General features: G+C 45.6%; 1 protein-coding gene across 1 annotated transcript in view; it reads left to right on the top strand.

Annotated features, from left to right (window-relative positions):
- The window catches only part of Thsd4 (thrombospondin type 1 domain containing 4), a 572,599-nt gene that overhangs the window by 157,367 nt on the left and 399,066 nt on the right, over positions 1 to 16,166 (top strand). The window lies entirely within an intron of this gene.

Raw genomic sequence — 16,166 nt, 5'->3', positions numbered from 1 at the left:
ATCTTTGCCTTTTTTTTTTCCCCCCCATTCTGTAACTGCCACTGTTTCAGCTAGGACAGTTGGCTGCTGACAGTGTCCTCTGATATCCAAAGGCCTCTCTGAAGTAGGCGTGGTTTTCTGGACTTCTGAATGCAAAGTCTAAGAGAGCACCAAGGCTGGCGTCCCCATCCGTGCAAAGCAGACGCGGTTGTCACAGCTCCACCGCACTCTGTTGTGCCCATCGGTGGGTAGTGTCTAGTTTTCAGTATGTATTCTTTCATTTTCCTGTCTTGAATGGCAGACAAATGCCACCACCACTGCTGCTGCCACCACTGCTGCTGCCACAGCCGCCGCCACCACCAGTCACCATCTCACATTATCGTTGTGAACAGACATGTTTAGCCGTGATTAAACGGTTCAGAAATAAAGACGGTCAGGGGGTGTAGTTCAGGTGCTTGAGTCCTTGCCCACTGTGCACAACCCTGGGCTTTGATCCCCAGCACAGTGTATAAACCAAGCATGGTGGCACGTGCCTTTAGCGCCCAGACTCAAAGAGGTGGAGGTAGGAGCACCTGAAAGGACCTCCTCTGGGTTCAATAAGGAACATAGGTCCATCCCAAATTTTCAGTCTTCTAGTGGGGTCACTTGCTAGTTATTATGAGTGGGGATTTGAAATCCAAGGTCAAGTTGCGGGTCAGCTTGGGATACATGAGACCCTGTCTCAAACAAGCAAAAGCAAGTTCTTATGAGTACCCAAATAAAATGCATACTATTTAGTATTAAAGAAAACAGGAACAAGGTCCGCCCAAGGCACCCTCTGAGTTCTAGTGCTGAAAAGTGCTTCACCATCGACAACCCGTCTGAAAGTCAGCAGAACTTCTAACTGCTACTGAGAAGTTAAGGGAAGTCCAGAGCCTCCAAGCCCCACTTTGCCTGTGGTTGCTCTGTGTCTCTGACATCCTTCTGGCTTGCTATTTCTTTGTGAGGCCAGACTGAGGAGAGTGAGGCCCCTCATGGGGTGGGAGCTGAGCTTCAGAAGGACTCAGGGCAAAGATTAAAGAGGAATGGTGGGGCAGGAAACTCCAGGGAGGCTCGAATCAGCACAATAGGAAGGACAGCAATGAGAATCGGAGAGCCACCAAGGATCTCACATGGTGATGCATGAATTTGGTTCCCATCAATTCTCTCTGGCAGCTCACGGCCACCTGTAACTAGGCAGATCTTATTCTGGCTTCTACAGGCACCTGGGCTCATGTGTCCGTACCTACACACAGACATTCGCACATACACATAATTAAAAATAAAACCTTTAAGAATAGGTCAGATTTACACGGTGGAGCTTTGGGTCTGGGGCAAGTTGTTGGTACATTAGTAACCACGGGAGGCTGTGCTGGCTCTGTTCACAAGATCTGCCCCTCATTTTAAAAAGGGAAAAGATGGAGGCGTGAGCTCTTACATTCCAGCCATCCAAGTTCGCTACGCTTTTAATGCCCAGCAGGTTAGAAGGGGGAAGCAGATGGGATGTACACAGCACAAATTCCATTCATTAAGGTTATGTAACAGCTCATCATGTAATAGCTTTGGCCTTCATCCAGGGAGTGTGTAGGTATTGGGCTTTGCATGCTTAATAGACCTCCATCAATCAATCATGGCTCCGTGTCCAACACCCAGTTGCTGTTTGTTTAAGCCGGCTTTGGTGATTGTATAAATAGCTTTAGCAACCTGCTCTCCCACCCTGGGTGATAAATGGCACGTTTTAAACATCCTCCAGCAGCACATGATCCAAGGCTGTTTTATGGTGTGTGTTCTCATACACCTTCTCCAAGGCAGGGAGTACGAGGCATCTCACTCACCTCAGCTCCCCGAGTCTCTGCCTTCTCAATCAGCCAGTGTCCTGCTTTGTGGAACCTGGCAAGGGCCGTGTCTGGGGCTGCCAAGTGAAACTGTGACTCAGGACTGGACAAGTGAATTAAAGTTCACACAGAAGGCAAAGGTTCACTTTTCGCCCCTTGAGAAGACAGAACACTGCTTGGCTGTTTCTTAAAGCCATCCTTTGTTCTGAACAAAGGTCAGAGCCTCCTATGCTCCTGCCTATACCTCCCGAGCACTGAGATTAGAGGCATGCACTTCCATGTCTGGTTTATGCAGTGCTGGGAATAGAATCCAGGGTTTCTTGCATACTAGGTAAGCACCCTGCCAAATCTAGGGGTAGCAGGAAGCACAGCTGGTAGAAGACCATGTCCCTGGGCACAGCCTCCTAGGGCCACAGTTTCTTATGTGGAAAATTAAGAAACAACTTACTCCCATTGTGAGGTTCCAGGGAGATGCTGTATAGAAGGATGAGTGGAAATGTTATCTTCCTTTTGCAGTACTGGAATGCCTGTTGCACACATGACTTCCTAACCTCCAAGAGGGGGGCAAACTGGGTATATGAAGACAGAGGAGGAAGAAACATTCTTGGCAGAGAGAAAAAAATGCAAGCAAAGTGTCCAGGCAGAGAACACAGAATACAAAGTAGGGTGTGGTAGCATTCCTGCCTGGGTTGTCACCACTTAGGAGGTGGAAGTAGAAAGTTCAGGAGTTCAAGGCCAACCTGGGCTACATGAGTACCTGTCTAGAAAAAAAAGAATGAAGAAGGAGAGAAAAAAAAGGAAGGAAAGAAAGAAAATGAGGTGTAAAGTAAAATAACAGATGGTGTTGAGAACATCAGTGAGTATTCTTTGACTGGAACAGTGGTGTATGAATGAGAGAGATGCCAGGTAGGGTTGGCATAGATCACTGGGGACAGTTACAGAGGGTCTCACATAGGAGGCTGAGGAAATTGCACTTATTTTATAAGCAGTGAGGAACGGGAGTAACAGGATCACAGCTGAGCTTCAGGAAAATGAAGCTGGCAGCAAAATGCTGCAAAACCTCCGGGATTGAAAGGGGCAGAGATAGCGACATATTCAGAAATTTGGCAGTGATGTTTCCAAGTGTTCTGAAATATATAAACTACATGTTTCAAAAATGATCATGAGATTTTGTGTCTCATCAGCACTTAAATCAGTGGTTCTCAGCCTGTGGTCTGAGTTTGGGGTCGCCTAAGACCACTGGAAAACACATATTTACATTATGATTCATAGCAGCAGCAAAATTACAGTTATGAAGTATCAACAAAAACAGTTTTATGGTTCGGGGTCACCACAGCATGAGCCCTATTAAAGGGTCGCAACATCAGGAAGGGTGAGAACCACTGGCCCATTGTTCTGAGTAACCTAGGCTGGCCTCAAACTCACTATGCAACCAAGGACAGCCTGAGTGGATCCTTCTCCTTCTGTCTCCTTGTCCCAAGTGCTAAGAATTCAGACACGTGTGTGTGTGTGTGTGTGTGTGTGTATCTCTGTGTGTATCTGTGTGTGTGTGTTCTTTCTCTTCCTCCTGACCTTTGTCTTCCCTTCCCTCTCACCTCTTCCCTTCCCTCCTTCTTTGTGTGCCTTTCAGGGTTCATAGTGGATTTTGGGGATGGGAGGGGGTGACAGCACAGAGTGAGCCCCAGGAAGGAACTTGGGGTGAGCACAGTGCTTTAGCTCTGTTGCTGAAGACCTCCAAGGTCAGCTTTTAATCAACCAAGACCTTCAAAAGGCAGGTTTGTGGCCCAGGTAGCTGGCACGGTCTATAATCAAACTCAATTCAACTCACTTGATTTCTAAAACTCACCCCTTATTTTTTTTTCTGTTTGTACATGCTTGTGTGTGGAGACCGGGGGTTGGTGCTAAATGTCATCTTCAAATATTTCACTTTATTTTTGAGGCGGGGTCTCTTGAACCCAGAACTCACCAATTCAGCTAGACTGGTTGGCATGCAAGTTCCAGGGATCTTCCTGTCTCGAAGATCACAGGCCTGCCACCCTGCCTGGCTTTTAACACGGGTTCTGGGTGACCTCACTTGGGTCCTCTTGATGGATGGGACACCAAGCACTTCACTGATTGACTTCCAACTGATTGACGTCCAACTTCCGTAATTCTTGCCTTAGTGAGAACAATGGAATGCCTGTGGGTTTCACAGATATGCCCCTGCTCAGGAAAGCCTAAGTGTGTTTAGCGCCTCTGTGTGCATGCCATTTGCAGGTTTGAGGCTGGAAATGTGTCATCGTCCTGCCCCCCCCCCCCCTTGGAGTCTATAGCTATGGTTTGACCGAGCTGGGAGTTCAGTGTTTCCTTCACAGAGACTCTTTGACCGAGGGCAGCCCAGCTTGATCGTCGCTCTCTGCTCACGGGCACGTTTACAACAGTGCTTGTTAACTAACTAAAAAAATCATTTTGTGTTATGAAAAATGGAAGCTAAATGAGAGGCTTTTTTAGTCAGCGAGATTCCAAAGTACGGTTAACTTTTCAGCATAATGCTGCGGACAGGAAACCCGCGCGACTCTCCATGGAAATGTGAGTCAAGAGAAAGCTGGGGGCCTCTATAAACATTTTTGTATTTGTGAATCTGGGAATTTGAGAAGGTTCCGGATGTATGCCTCAGGAATGTCAAGAGTCTGCTATAAATCCAAATTTCCAAAACAGATAAATTGTTGAATGACTGTGCAGATTGCAAAGCGATTCTTCATTTTATTAAATATTTACCGTGTGTCCACCCTAGCGAAGTCCTTGAGTAAATACGGCTTGAATTTGATTTATAGAAAGCCAGCATCTATGGTGCTCTGTGACACAATTTGTTGCATTGAATTGACTTTCCAGAGCACTAGAAAATTTTGAGATTATCTGCATGCCATTTCGAAATATTTGCATATATGAGAGGGCCTCATTCAGTAGTTACAGGTTGGTTTAATACCACCAGGAAATTAGTATTATGAGGGATAATCCTCAAGCCATTTGATAACAAAGGTCCTAGTTACGGGCCCATCGTGGTCACATGTACCATCCTTTAGCACGGAGGATGTGAAAGAGTCGTTAAGCAGCCACTGTTGAGTCTCCCTGCTCCTGGACAGAGCACTTGGCATTCCTATCAGTAAAAGAGTGAAATTGCTCTCTGTTGCAAGAAGTTTTTGCCCTGGGAGCATCTAGGCAGCATGTACCTCCCTCTTTCTAAGGTCACAATGACAAACCAAAGTTCATTTCCACCAAAGCTCCCCCCGGGCAACCTATGAGTTTATTGATCTTCCTTCCAGAGCATCTACACTACTGACAGGAGTTTGGGTAACCCCAGGGGGTCCACTCTGGAAAGTCTTTCTGTAGCATAAGTAATGGCTTCCCCATGGCTATGCAGATGGGGTCCTTCTCAATCGCTGCCCCTGCCACCTGTATATTCTGTTCATAGCTCCTTCTGAAGACTCCGAGGTCACTGGGTCACAGGCAGTGATGGCAGACTTGCTCTTGACTGGCTGGGAGAGGTAGCTGGACACTCAGGTGAGGAGCATCAACTGTCAGCAAGTCCACCTGTGGTGATCTTTGCAAGCCAGCGCAGCTGAACTCTTCAGGATGGTGGCTGTGATTGTTGGGCTAGGACAACGGCGCTGTGCAACACCCTCTCAGAGGTTGTGGAGATTAAATAATCCCTGCATCTGGCACCTGCTCTATAAATGTTACCTGTTCCAATATTATAGATAATATTGGTATTTGTTCATTACAAAGATGAGTTAAGCTGGATAATATTTCTTTCCAAAGGATATGCCTGTAACACATAGATTTGGTTTGTTCCCGGTGTCTCAAAGTTCCTTTCCTATACTGTTATCATCGTCATCCTCATCATCGCCATCCTCCTCCTCCTCCTCCTCATCATCATCATAGACTTTGGCTGAATAGTTCATTTCCTATGCTTTATTTTCAAGTACCAATATTTTGTCTTCTATTTTATCCATTCTACTAGCAAGATTGTACCCTGAGTTTTCTAACTGGGTAGTTGAATCACTTGATTCCATCTTCATTTCTGCCTGTGTTTTCTACAGTATTCCTCTTTGTTGAAATCACTTTTTAAGTCCTGAGCTGTGTTTGTAGTTTTACGTAGTGGGTGTGCTTTCTGGGCCTTCGGGAACTTATTCCTGTCATTTTTCAACTATTCAGGTGTTTTATGCTGCCCCCCTTAAACTCCTTGAATTCTTTGATCACGTTTAAAATTGTCCTTTTAAATTCTGTGTCCAGGGCTCTCCTTGATAATTCTCACTGGAGAATATTTCTATAAAGCTGGTGGTCTTTGGGAGAGCATACTGTCCTGGAATTTCATATATTCGTGTTCTTGTCATGGGAGCCGGCATGTGGATTTTGTGGATTGGGAGTGTGTCTAGTGTGAGGTTCTAGCCCGTCTATGTTGAATGGAAGTATGTTTTTATTTCTCTGTTCTCCAAACTTGGTTAACTTGAGATCAGAGAGGAGGAGATTGTAAATTAGTCCCTCAGAGAGACTCAGTATTGATTTTTGATTGGTGACACCGGTGTGATTTGCATTTAGTGGGGGTTGACAAACAGCACAAATTGAGCTTCTGACAATGTCTAAGATTGGAATGATGACTTGGGCAAGGAACTGGGCAGACTCACCAAAAAAGCATCTGAATCTGGCTGGATGGGCCTGGGCATAGAAGGGCAGCCCAGGGCGATGGACATGGTGCTGGGCTGTGACTAGAGATTGCATGTCTGCAACTCCTAGCCTGGCCTGGTATGGAGGAAAGCAAAGCCTCTTTAAAGTTGCTTCTTGGCAAGTATTTTCTCACAGCAATGAGAAAAGCAGCTAATTTGACATCTGAGTTTCACTCCTTGGTGTGAAGTGCACACACGCCCAGTGAGCGCTTGTGTGCTTTCTCACTGGCTGACTTCATGCGCTTCTTACTCCAGGCAGGCAGACACCTCACCAGGAACTGGTTTATGTGCTGACACTGTCCCGGATTCCTGCTCATCCTTTAGTCTCTTTATTGAGACCTCTTGAAGTTTTCAAGCAGGGTCTCTCACTGAGCTTAGAGCTTGCCACTTGGGCTTGACTGGCAGTCAACAAGCCCCAGTGATCCTCCTGTCTCTGCTGCTTATGGCATTGAGATCACAGGCTTGTACACATCCAGCTTTTTACCCGGATGCTGGAGACTGAACTCACGTTCTTACACTTCTGCAGCAAGGACTCTTACCCATGGAACCATCACCTTAGTCCGAGTATTTCCATTTGAAATGTATTTGAGTTAAAGGCATAGTCATAAATACTCACTGCCTGCAAAATACAACAGAGGAAAAAAAACTATTTTATAATTAGAAAGTAAAAACAAAGGACTGGGGATTTGGTCAGTAAGTGGGATGCCTGCCTGGTATGTATGGAGCCTTGGGATCTTGTTAAACTAATGTGTGGTGGGTTAGGTTTATAATTCCGGTACTTAAGAGGGGAAGCCAGGAAGATCTGAAGTTCAAGGTCATCCTTGGCTGCACAGAAAGTCTGAGGCCAACCTGAGCTACTGAGACTTAATCTCAAAAAACAAACAAACAACCAAAAAAAAAAAAAAAGGTAGAAAAAGGAAAGGGGGAGGAAGAAAAAAGAAGGAAGGAAAAAGCAAAGTGTAGACATAGCCTATGATGAATAAATATATATTTATGGAAGGCAATAGAAGGAAGTTCATCATTTTATGGAACAATGGGTTAACATTTAATATTTAGGAAACTGTGCTAGCATCCAAGAAAAATCGAGTATAATCTGCTTATTATCCCACAGTGTTTTTATGAGAACCTACAGATCTTGACTATCCCCATAGCTCTATCTGTAATAAGCATTATGGGATAATATGAATGTTCTTACATTCTTCTCTAATATGCATGAGGACATTTTTAAATTTAGATATTTTATATCCAAAGCAGTTCCAGACACTATCAAAAAAATCTGATTTCCTGTGGTAAAAGAGTAAAAGAAATAGTGTATTAGAAAATGCCCTCAGGTAGAGAGCTTAACATGAGATTAAAAAAAAAAAAACCTTCCAGAGTAGAGTGGCCTTTCATGAGACATACAGAGCTTGCTGGAAAATGATCCTGCACATTTTTAAATAAACCCTGCCACCTAGGAGTGGATTATCAACCACTATGGGGCGAAGATCAAAAGGGTGACCATACACATCCTAAGTGCTTTGTGTTGGAGTTGGGGCAGCTCTTCCTGATTGATAGAAGGTGCCAGATGCTAAGTTGGGAGGGAGTACGAAAGCCTCCTCTGTTTAGAAAAAGGAGTTCCGTGGTGGAGGCTGAACATACTCCTTAAAAATCTTGGGGGGAAAACAGTTTTCTGAATAAATGAACTTTTTTTTTCATAGTTGAGTAAGTCCATACAATATATATAACATGCTCTCTAGCTCCAGGTGTGTCCAGCTTCTGGGCTGCAATGTCATATGGCCAAGGAGAGCTATGAATGTGACCCAAGGCAAAATCTTAGGCTTACTTAAAAAGTATAGGATTTTAAAATAATAAACAAAAAAAACCTTTATTTGGAAATCTAATTGTGAAGTTTCTTAAGTGTGAACTTGGTAGGTGACAGCTCACCAAAGTCAGAAGTTTGGACACACCTAAGAGGTGATAACGTGTCAACAGTAAACAATGCTGAGATGTAAGACAAACCTTATCCTGCCACTTTGACCTCATTTGAAGGGAATCTCAGTGTGAAATTCAAATCTGTTTCATTCGGTAAAGGTGAGGATCTATTGTCCTGGAGATCTGTGAAGAAGCAGCAACTGAAAACCATTGTAGATAGTGAAAGGTTCCTAGACCTCTAAGTCTCTCCACTGAAGCACTAATCTAAATCAACCCAAATTAAAATAAAAGACCATGTTTATTGGGCAAAATGTTACCGGGTGATATGCCTGAACCCAGAGATGAGACGGGGAGGGAAGTCTGGAAAAAAACCACTTGGCCTTTCTCCAGGAAGCAGTTTAAATACCCTGTAGGTTGGGTCTTGAGTAGCTCCGGGGGGAGGAGCCACCGCTTAGCCGATTTCTGAAGGCGGGGTCTGGAGTGGGGGTGAAGCAGAGTTCCCAGCTAGACACATAGGTTCTTCCTTGTATACAGGGGAAACCTTGATGCTTAGAAGTGTATGGTGGCCCACTGCGGTCTAACTAAAGGTGGGGTTAGGAAGTCTAAACCAATGTCCTGAATTCCTCACTGTCCCACTTCCTGCTAGCAGCTGGAAGCCTTGGGGCAAAGGCTCCCTCAGATACAGAGCAGGGTTGGAAAGGGCAGAGAGGGGATCTGGGGGTGCACACAGAGAATGATGAGCAGAACAAGAAAGCAGATGGGGGCGGGGGGGGTTGCCTCCTCACCCAGATTTACCCCGACCCTAAATAACAATGTAGTTCTTTCAATAGTTCTTTCTTTTCCATAGTTGGCATATGCAGGAGAGTATTGGAGGGCCTGCGTGGAATTGCTGTACCTAGTACACTGTTGAGAACCGCTGCTTTAAATACATTTACCTCTTAAATAGAGTGAGTTCTGTGTTTGCAGCTGAGCAATAAAGTATCTTGTGAGTCCCCAAGAACTGCTGTCGTTGGAAATATCCCAAACTTTTCATGTGTGTGCCATTGGAATCCCGCCCCTCATTTGTTCTCATGAGGTCTCTGGAACTTCCCCAGTAATCCATGGATGGCTTGCCTTAATAATAATAATGATAAAAAAAAAATGGTTAAGGAGCTGAGGGGATGTCTTAGCCCCAGTGAGGCAATTAGTTTGTAAGCGTGAGGACTTAAGGACATAAGTGAACTCTTATTTCTGCACTGGGGGGCAGGGCAGAGAGATGGTCCTTGGGGTTTTGGTGGCCAGCCAGCCTAGTCTAGTTGATGAGTTTCAAGCTAGCAATAGACCCCGTCTCAAAGGAGATGGATAGCATTTCTGAAAATGACTCCCAGGGTTGTCCTCTGGCCTCCACATATGCGTGCACACACACACAAATGGACACACATAGGTGCACACATTTATTAAAAATAGTCTTGTTTATAGTGATATGCAGCCCTTACAGAAGTCCTTTTGCCGCCAAGAGGAAGTAAAATATGTTGTCATGAGGTTTATGTCCAGCTTTGATTCCTAGAAAGGGCAGAGCTACGCCATTCAGTGCTGCTTAATTTCAGACATTGTATAAACATCTAGTTTAGTGATGCTGTATAAATTACTTCCCTTTATATTTTGCTTGTGACTCATGAAACACTCAATACCATAGAGTCACGGGTTGCAGATAAATAACCTGGCAAAAGTGGCCGGTCAGATTGTCGCCACTGCCAGCTCCACCCACACCCTTCTTACTGTGAATAACTATACCATCAATGACGTGTTGAGAGTCTGTATTCCCTTCTTAAATTTTATTTACAAACACAGGCATGATATTAAAAATTCATGTGAAAAAGCTTCCAAGGAAAACAGTTTTCCTCTTTCCTCTCCAATTCTGTACTGTCCCCCAGAAACCACTGTTTTCTACCCTCTGGGCCTTTTCTTCTGTGGTGTGTTTCCGTGCTTCTAGACAATGTAAATTCTTCATTTGAACAGTCCAGTTTAGTTTCTTAGAGTGTCACTGTGGCTTTAGTACTCACAGATATAATCCCTGACCCCTAACCCCAGCCTCCCGACCTTTTCTTTACCCTCTTCATATCATTATAGCTGAACTTTAGTTTTTTTCCATTTTATTTTATCCATTTAGGTGTTTTTTTTTTAACTGCATGTATGTATATACATGAAGTGCATGCAATTCCTGCAGAAACAAGGAGAAAGTATTGGATTCTCTGGGACTGGAGTTACAGGTGGTTGTGAGCTGCCTTGTGGGTGCTGAGAATCAAACTCCAGTCCTCTGCAAGAATGGCCAGTGTGCTTAACCACTGAGCCGTCTCTCCAGCCCCAATACAGACAAACTTCTCAAGAGTCGTTGTTTACATTATTATGGCTGAAAATTCCATTTACTACAGCTTTTTTTGTATGTTACCACATTGGTTTCTAAATTAAAAAAAAGTTTTGGTGAGGGCTCTCCAGAGAAATAGGACCAATAATGTGTGTATGTGGGCAAGAAGATTTATTAGCAGGGCTAGACTCTTATGATTGTGGAGACTAAGAATCCCTGAATCTGCAGGGAAGCTGCACACCCGGAGGGCTAGTGATCTTATTCCAGTGTGCACGCAAGAGAACCGGTGATGGCTGCCTGAAAGCCTGTAGGCAGCAGGTGTGATGTCTCAGCTGGAATCCGAAGGCAGGAAGGGACCAATCCACCAACCCAACTGTCAGCAGGAAACCTAAGTGTCTCACTCAAGCCCAGGTCAGTGTTTTGTCCTATTCCAGCCTTAAGCTGATTGGATGAGGTCTGTCAAGTCTGGGTGAGGGTAACAAAACTGGCTTTATCCGGCATATCTATTCTCATCTTAACATTCCCGAACCAGCATCAAAGACAAGCCCAGAATGATACACTGTGTACCTCCGTATCCCGTGACCCAGACACCTTGACACAGAAATATTAAACACGGCAACGTGTTTTTCCAAGTGCACTCAAACACATAAAATAGCCTATCATTCAGACTTTGTTTCTCCTTTCTGTATTGTGTTCATTTGATTGTGAGCACATGTGCATGCATGTGTGTGCATGTATGTATGTGTGTACGTGCGTGTGCCAGGATGTGACTGAGCGTGGAATTCAGAGGGCGACCTTATACTTCTCAGCCACTGTCCATCTTTTTTGAGACAGGGTCTCACTGGCTTGGAACTCGCTGAGTAGGCTGGCTGGCTCAGGAACTCCAGGAGTTGGCCTGTCTCCATCTTCCAGGGTTGCAAGTACAGGCTTGCACCACCATGACAAGCTTCTCAAGTGAGTGCAGGGGACTCCAAACTCAGGTCCCCAAGCTTGAGCAGTCAGCAGTTTACCCCCTGAGCCAGCCCTCGATTTCTCCGTTAGTTTTGGTTCGGCATTTCATGTCACGGACTCTCCCCAAATCCCTGTCATCCTTTGGTGATTATCTGCATCAGACAGCAAGGCAGTGGAAGCCAAATGGAAAGTTGTGCGTGCATGGGTGGAGTCCTTGGCCGGTGAGCTTCTCTCGTGGAGAACAGATTTTGAACTATGCCGATTTGTTGGAACTACACACACACACACACACACACACACACACACACACACACACACGTCAGGAGGCAGATGCCTTTCTTCTGAGGCTGTTAGCTTTCTCCAGAGGAATAATCTCCTGCCTGGAGAGAGATGGATGTAGTTCTGCTTTTCTGAGTGCACTTCACCCACCTTTGTGCCAGCATCCGCCTGCAATTCCACCTCACTTTCTCTAGACCCTACACTTACTGCATACTTAGAGAAGGGCCTGGGGAACACACAGCGCTCTGGCTGCGTGAAGTGGGCCCCTTAGCACTGTTTTCCATTTTGACCCTAATCCCTATCCCTCCTGGTACCTATCCCTCCAGGGGCTGAGGCTCTGGGGCTCTGGGAAGCCAGATGCTTTTGTTTGGTGTGGGCACTGGGTTTGTAACTTAGATTTTATTACTGCTCTTTCACCCCTTTGTAATCAAGATTGATGATGGAGAAAACCTTTTCCTTTGTAGATGCCTCCGTTTTTCTTTCTTTTTTCTCCCTTTGCTTCCGTGAGCTGAAGCATCTTACACTTCTTTCATTGACTGTTTCTTGGGGCTTTGGGGAGAGGAAGGAAGCTATTTAACCAGAAGGGGAGAAATCTAAGCTTGCTTTGCAGGCATAGGGGGCTGCTTCCTGGGGGGTCCTGGGGCCACTATGAATCCAGGGCTGGGCGGTTTGGAGCACATGTACTGTGTGTGCTATTCTGGCCTCAGATATCCGTTCGCCCACCTTTGTCTTCCTCCTCTCTGCGTTTTCCTAGCCACAGTAGTTTTGCCACCCATCTTCTTATAACTGTTCCTCTCTCTCTCTCTCTCTCTCTCTCTCTCTCTCTCTCTCTCTCTCTCTCTCTCTCTCTCTCTCTCTCCAGGCCAGCTTTCTGTCCCACAGCCTACGCTTGCCCAGGTACATGATTTGAACTTCTGTTTCCGCTTTTCTGTCCCAAGTGAGCTTGCACAGGGAACACCTATCAGTAGTCACCCTCCAGCTCAGTAACTGAATGACACTCACATGGTCCTCACAGAAGTGACATTTCTCTTGCATCTAACAGAGCAAGTGAGACATGGCCTGAACATGCCGAATTGGACGCTTCCTTTTCACCTGTGCCTTCTGATATGGTGACCCTCATATCAGACCCCTGAGAAGCCGGCGGGGGTGGCTTCACTCCACACAGGCTGTATCTCTATCTGAATGGAAAGGCTGCCATGACTATCTCTACAGCACGCGTGCGTGCTTCTTGCCCCCACGATGTTTGTGTCCACATGGGGCGTTCTCATTAGTTCATAATGTAAATGCCTGGCGCAAAATGTATGGCCCGAGTTTATCCAAGGCCCAAACAATTATCAAACATTCCTTTTAGATAGAAGACAGATTTCTTTCCCTTGGCAGTGACTTCTAGCTGAGCTATATTACAGGATGTTTTACATTCTCTTGGTCTTGTAATAACACCACACCCAATCCAGCATTTGGTGCATTGGTGACTGCTTGGAAGGTTGTTACTTAAATACATATTCTTAGTCCCAGGCTTCTATATATCTGTGACAGGTACAGTCCCGTTGCCACCTTTCCCGAGTTTTATGGCACCTGGGAACTTGCATCAAGTGGAGATGGGGACACCCACGCCATCTGTGAGTCAGGGAAAGTGGGGGCCTCATAGTCAGGGAGGGATGGATGTTCTTGGTGGAGAGCCTGTAGGTAAACAGAAAGAGATGGGTGGCTGAGGTTGCACAGTAGCCAGGGAGGAAATCCTCTGGAATCATGTCTTGCCTGGTTATTTAATGTCTTCTTTCCTGGTTCTGCTGTGGTCCTGGGAGCCTGGTGTGATCGCTGCCCTTACAGATTGATAACCAAGATGAGTCTACGGTAGGTGAAGTGACCAGTCCAGGGCTACCATGTACGTTCAGGGCCACGTATCCCCGTGTGAACCCAAGGTCCCTAGCTCCATTCACTGCCCCACAGCTGTTTCCTCAGCCCTTTGCTGGATCATTCGACAAACAAGACGGTTTACAGCTGTTGCCGGGAAAGGGGAGATTCATGGGGAATCACCCCTTGAGACTGGTAATTGATCCTCTTTGATTGATTTCTGCAGGTCACCTACCCACCGCCCAACCCCCCGCCCCCAAAATTATGCTTCTATTTATAGAGAGAGCTACAGATCCATGGCCTGTTGACTCTGTAAATACACATTCTGAACCCTTAGTGAGTCATTTCCCTCTCTGGGCTGTGGTTTCCTCGACCTCAGATGTACATAATGGAATCAGTCTCTCTCGGGTCTGCTGGGATGTGTATTAGTTATTACCCTCATCGCTCTGACCCCCCAACACACACACACACCTCCCTGACAAAAACAACATGGTGAAGGAAGGGTTTCTTCTGACTCACAGTTCCAGGAGATGCAGTCCATCCCAGCGGGGCAGTCACAGTGACAGGAACTTGAGGGAGCTGGTCACACAGCAGTCACAAACTGGAGGGAGATGACTACAGCTGCTCAGCTTCCTGTCTGTTTTCTGCTGACCAGAACGTTGCCATGGAAAGATGCGGCCTACATTTGTGATGGTTTCTCCCAGCTAAATTAACCCAATCTAGAAACTCCCTCATCGACATGCCCTGTCTGTCTCCTGCATATCCTCTATGTCTGTCAAACATAGTTTTGAACTATCACAAAACAACAGAAACCTGCAGGAACGTAAAACCAAAATTCTGACAACTCTAATTGAGGAATAATTCAGACCTCATAAAACTCATGCATTTTAGATATACAATTCAGCGATTTTTTTTTTTAAATTAAGTTTGGTGCAGCCATCACCACAGATGAGTTTTAGAATGCTATCATTATGTTGGTCAAGTTCCTCACGCTTGTTCCATCCGCATTCCTGCTCTCTGCTCCAAGGTAGCAAGCGATACATATTTTCTGTTTCTATAAATTTATATCCTCAGGACATTTTATCTAAGTACAGGCAAGCAATAGATGATCTTTTTCATCTGATTTCTTTCCCTTAATGCAGTTGTGGCTCATTGGTATTGTAATGTGTATCAACAATTTATGTGTTGTACTCCACTGTAGGAATATACTGTATTTATCCATGCATTCATTTCTTCATCATTGACCCACTTGACGGGCTTAGCAAACAATGAATGAGGCTGCTAAGAACAAGAATATGCATGGGTTTTTTTTGTGAGGACATATGTTTTCATTTCTCTTGGGTATACACCCAGAAGTAGAATGGCTGGGTCATCTGGTAACTCTGTGTTTAATTTTTTGAGGAAAATTCCCAAAATGACTGTACCATTTCACATTCCTACAATCAATGTATAAAGGTTTCTCCTGGGGGAACTTTTAAAACCTTCTCATTACTAGGCCCTACTCCCCTGAGGTCTGGAGTGGGGCCCAGGAATCTGCATTTAACCAGCCCTCAGGTGACTCAGATCCATCTGGTAGTGGTCACTTTTGAACTCGCTTGGTTTGGGTCACCCCTGAAGCTTTCCCGAGGCCAATTGTCTCTGTTAGTTTGTGCCTCTAGGGCAAGACCCAGGCTTCTGCCAGGTCTTTGTTGGTGTTTGTCTGGGGTCAGAAGAGCAATTACAGCCAGCAGGGCTGGAGGCTGCCCCAGGCAGCATGTGTAAATCTTGTAGCACCTGCCCTGCATTATCCCCAGCCCAGGCCAGAGCTCTGCATCTCTGGCTTCATACACATAAAACTTTATCGCAGGTTTTTATATGTTATCACATTGTAAAAGTGCTATAAAATCAAGGGGCCAGTGTTCAGTGGGTCTGAAAATGTCCTGTTCCTCTAAGCCATAATCTTAGTTGCTGTTATTTTGGTGCAAGCCTTGCCCCAACCCCTGCCATTTATTAGCTGTGAGTAGGTTCTTAATGACTCTGAAAGACTCTGTCCCCCTTTCTGTGCAGTATGGTTGATAATTGTGACATCAGGGGTCTGGTGAGGACCCAATGAGGTGACCTATGAAATATGACTACAGTGGAAAAGTCCTCCTCCTCCTCCTCCTCCTCCTCCTCCTCTTCCTCCTCTTCCTCCTCCTCCTCCTCCTCTTCCTCCTCCTCCTCCTCCTCCTCTTCCTCCTCCTCCTCCTCCTCCTCTTCCTCCTTCTCCTCCTCCTCCTCCTCCTCCTTCTCCTCCTCCTCCTCCTCCTCCTC

The sequence above is a fragment of the Alexandromys fortis genome, unplaced genomic scaffold, assembly GCF_014885135.2.
Source record: "Alexandromys fortis isolate MF-2015 unplaced genomic scaffold, M_Fortis_MF-2015_v1.1 scaffold_70, whole genome shotgun sequence".
Classification (NCBI taxonomy): Eukaryota; Metazoa; Chordata; class Mammalia; order Rodentia; family Cricetidae; genus Alexandromys; species Alexandromys fortis.
The sequence above is the reverse complement of the archived record's forward strand: the minus strand, read 5'-3'. Positions and strand labels throughout refer to the sequence as shown.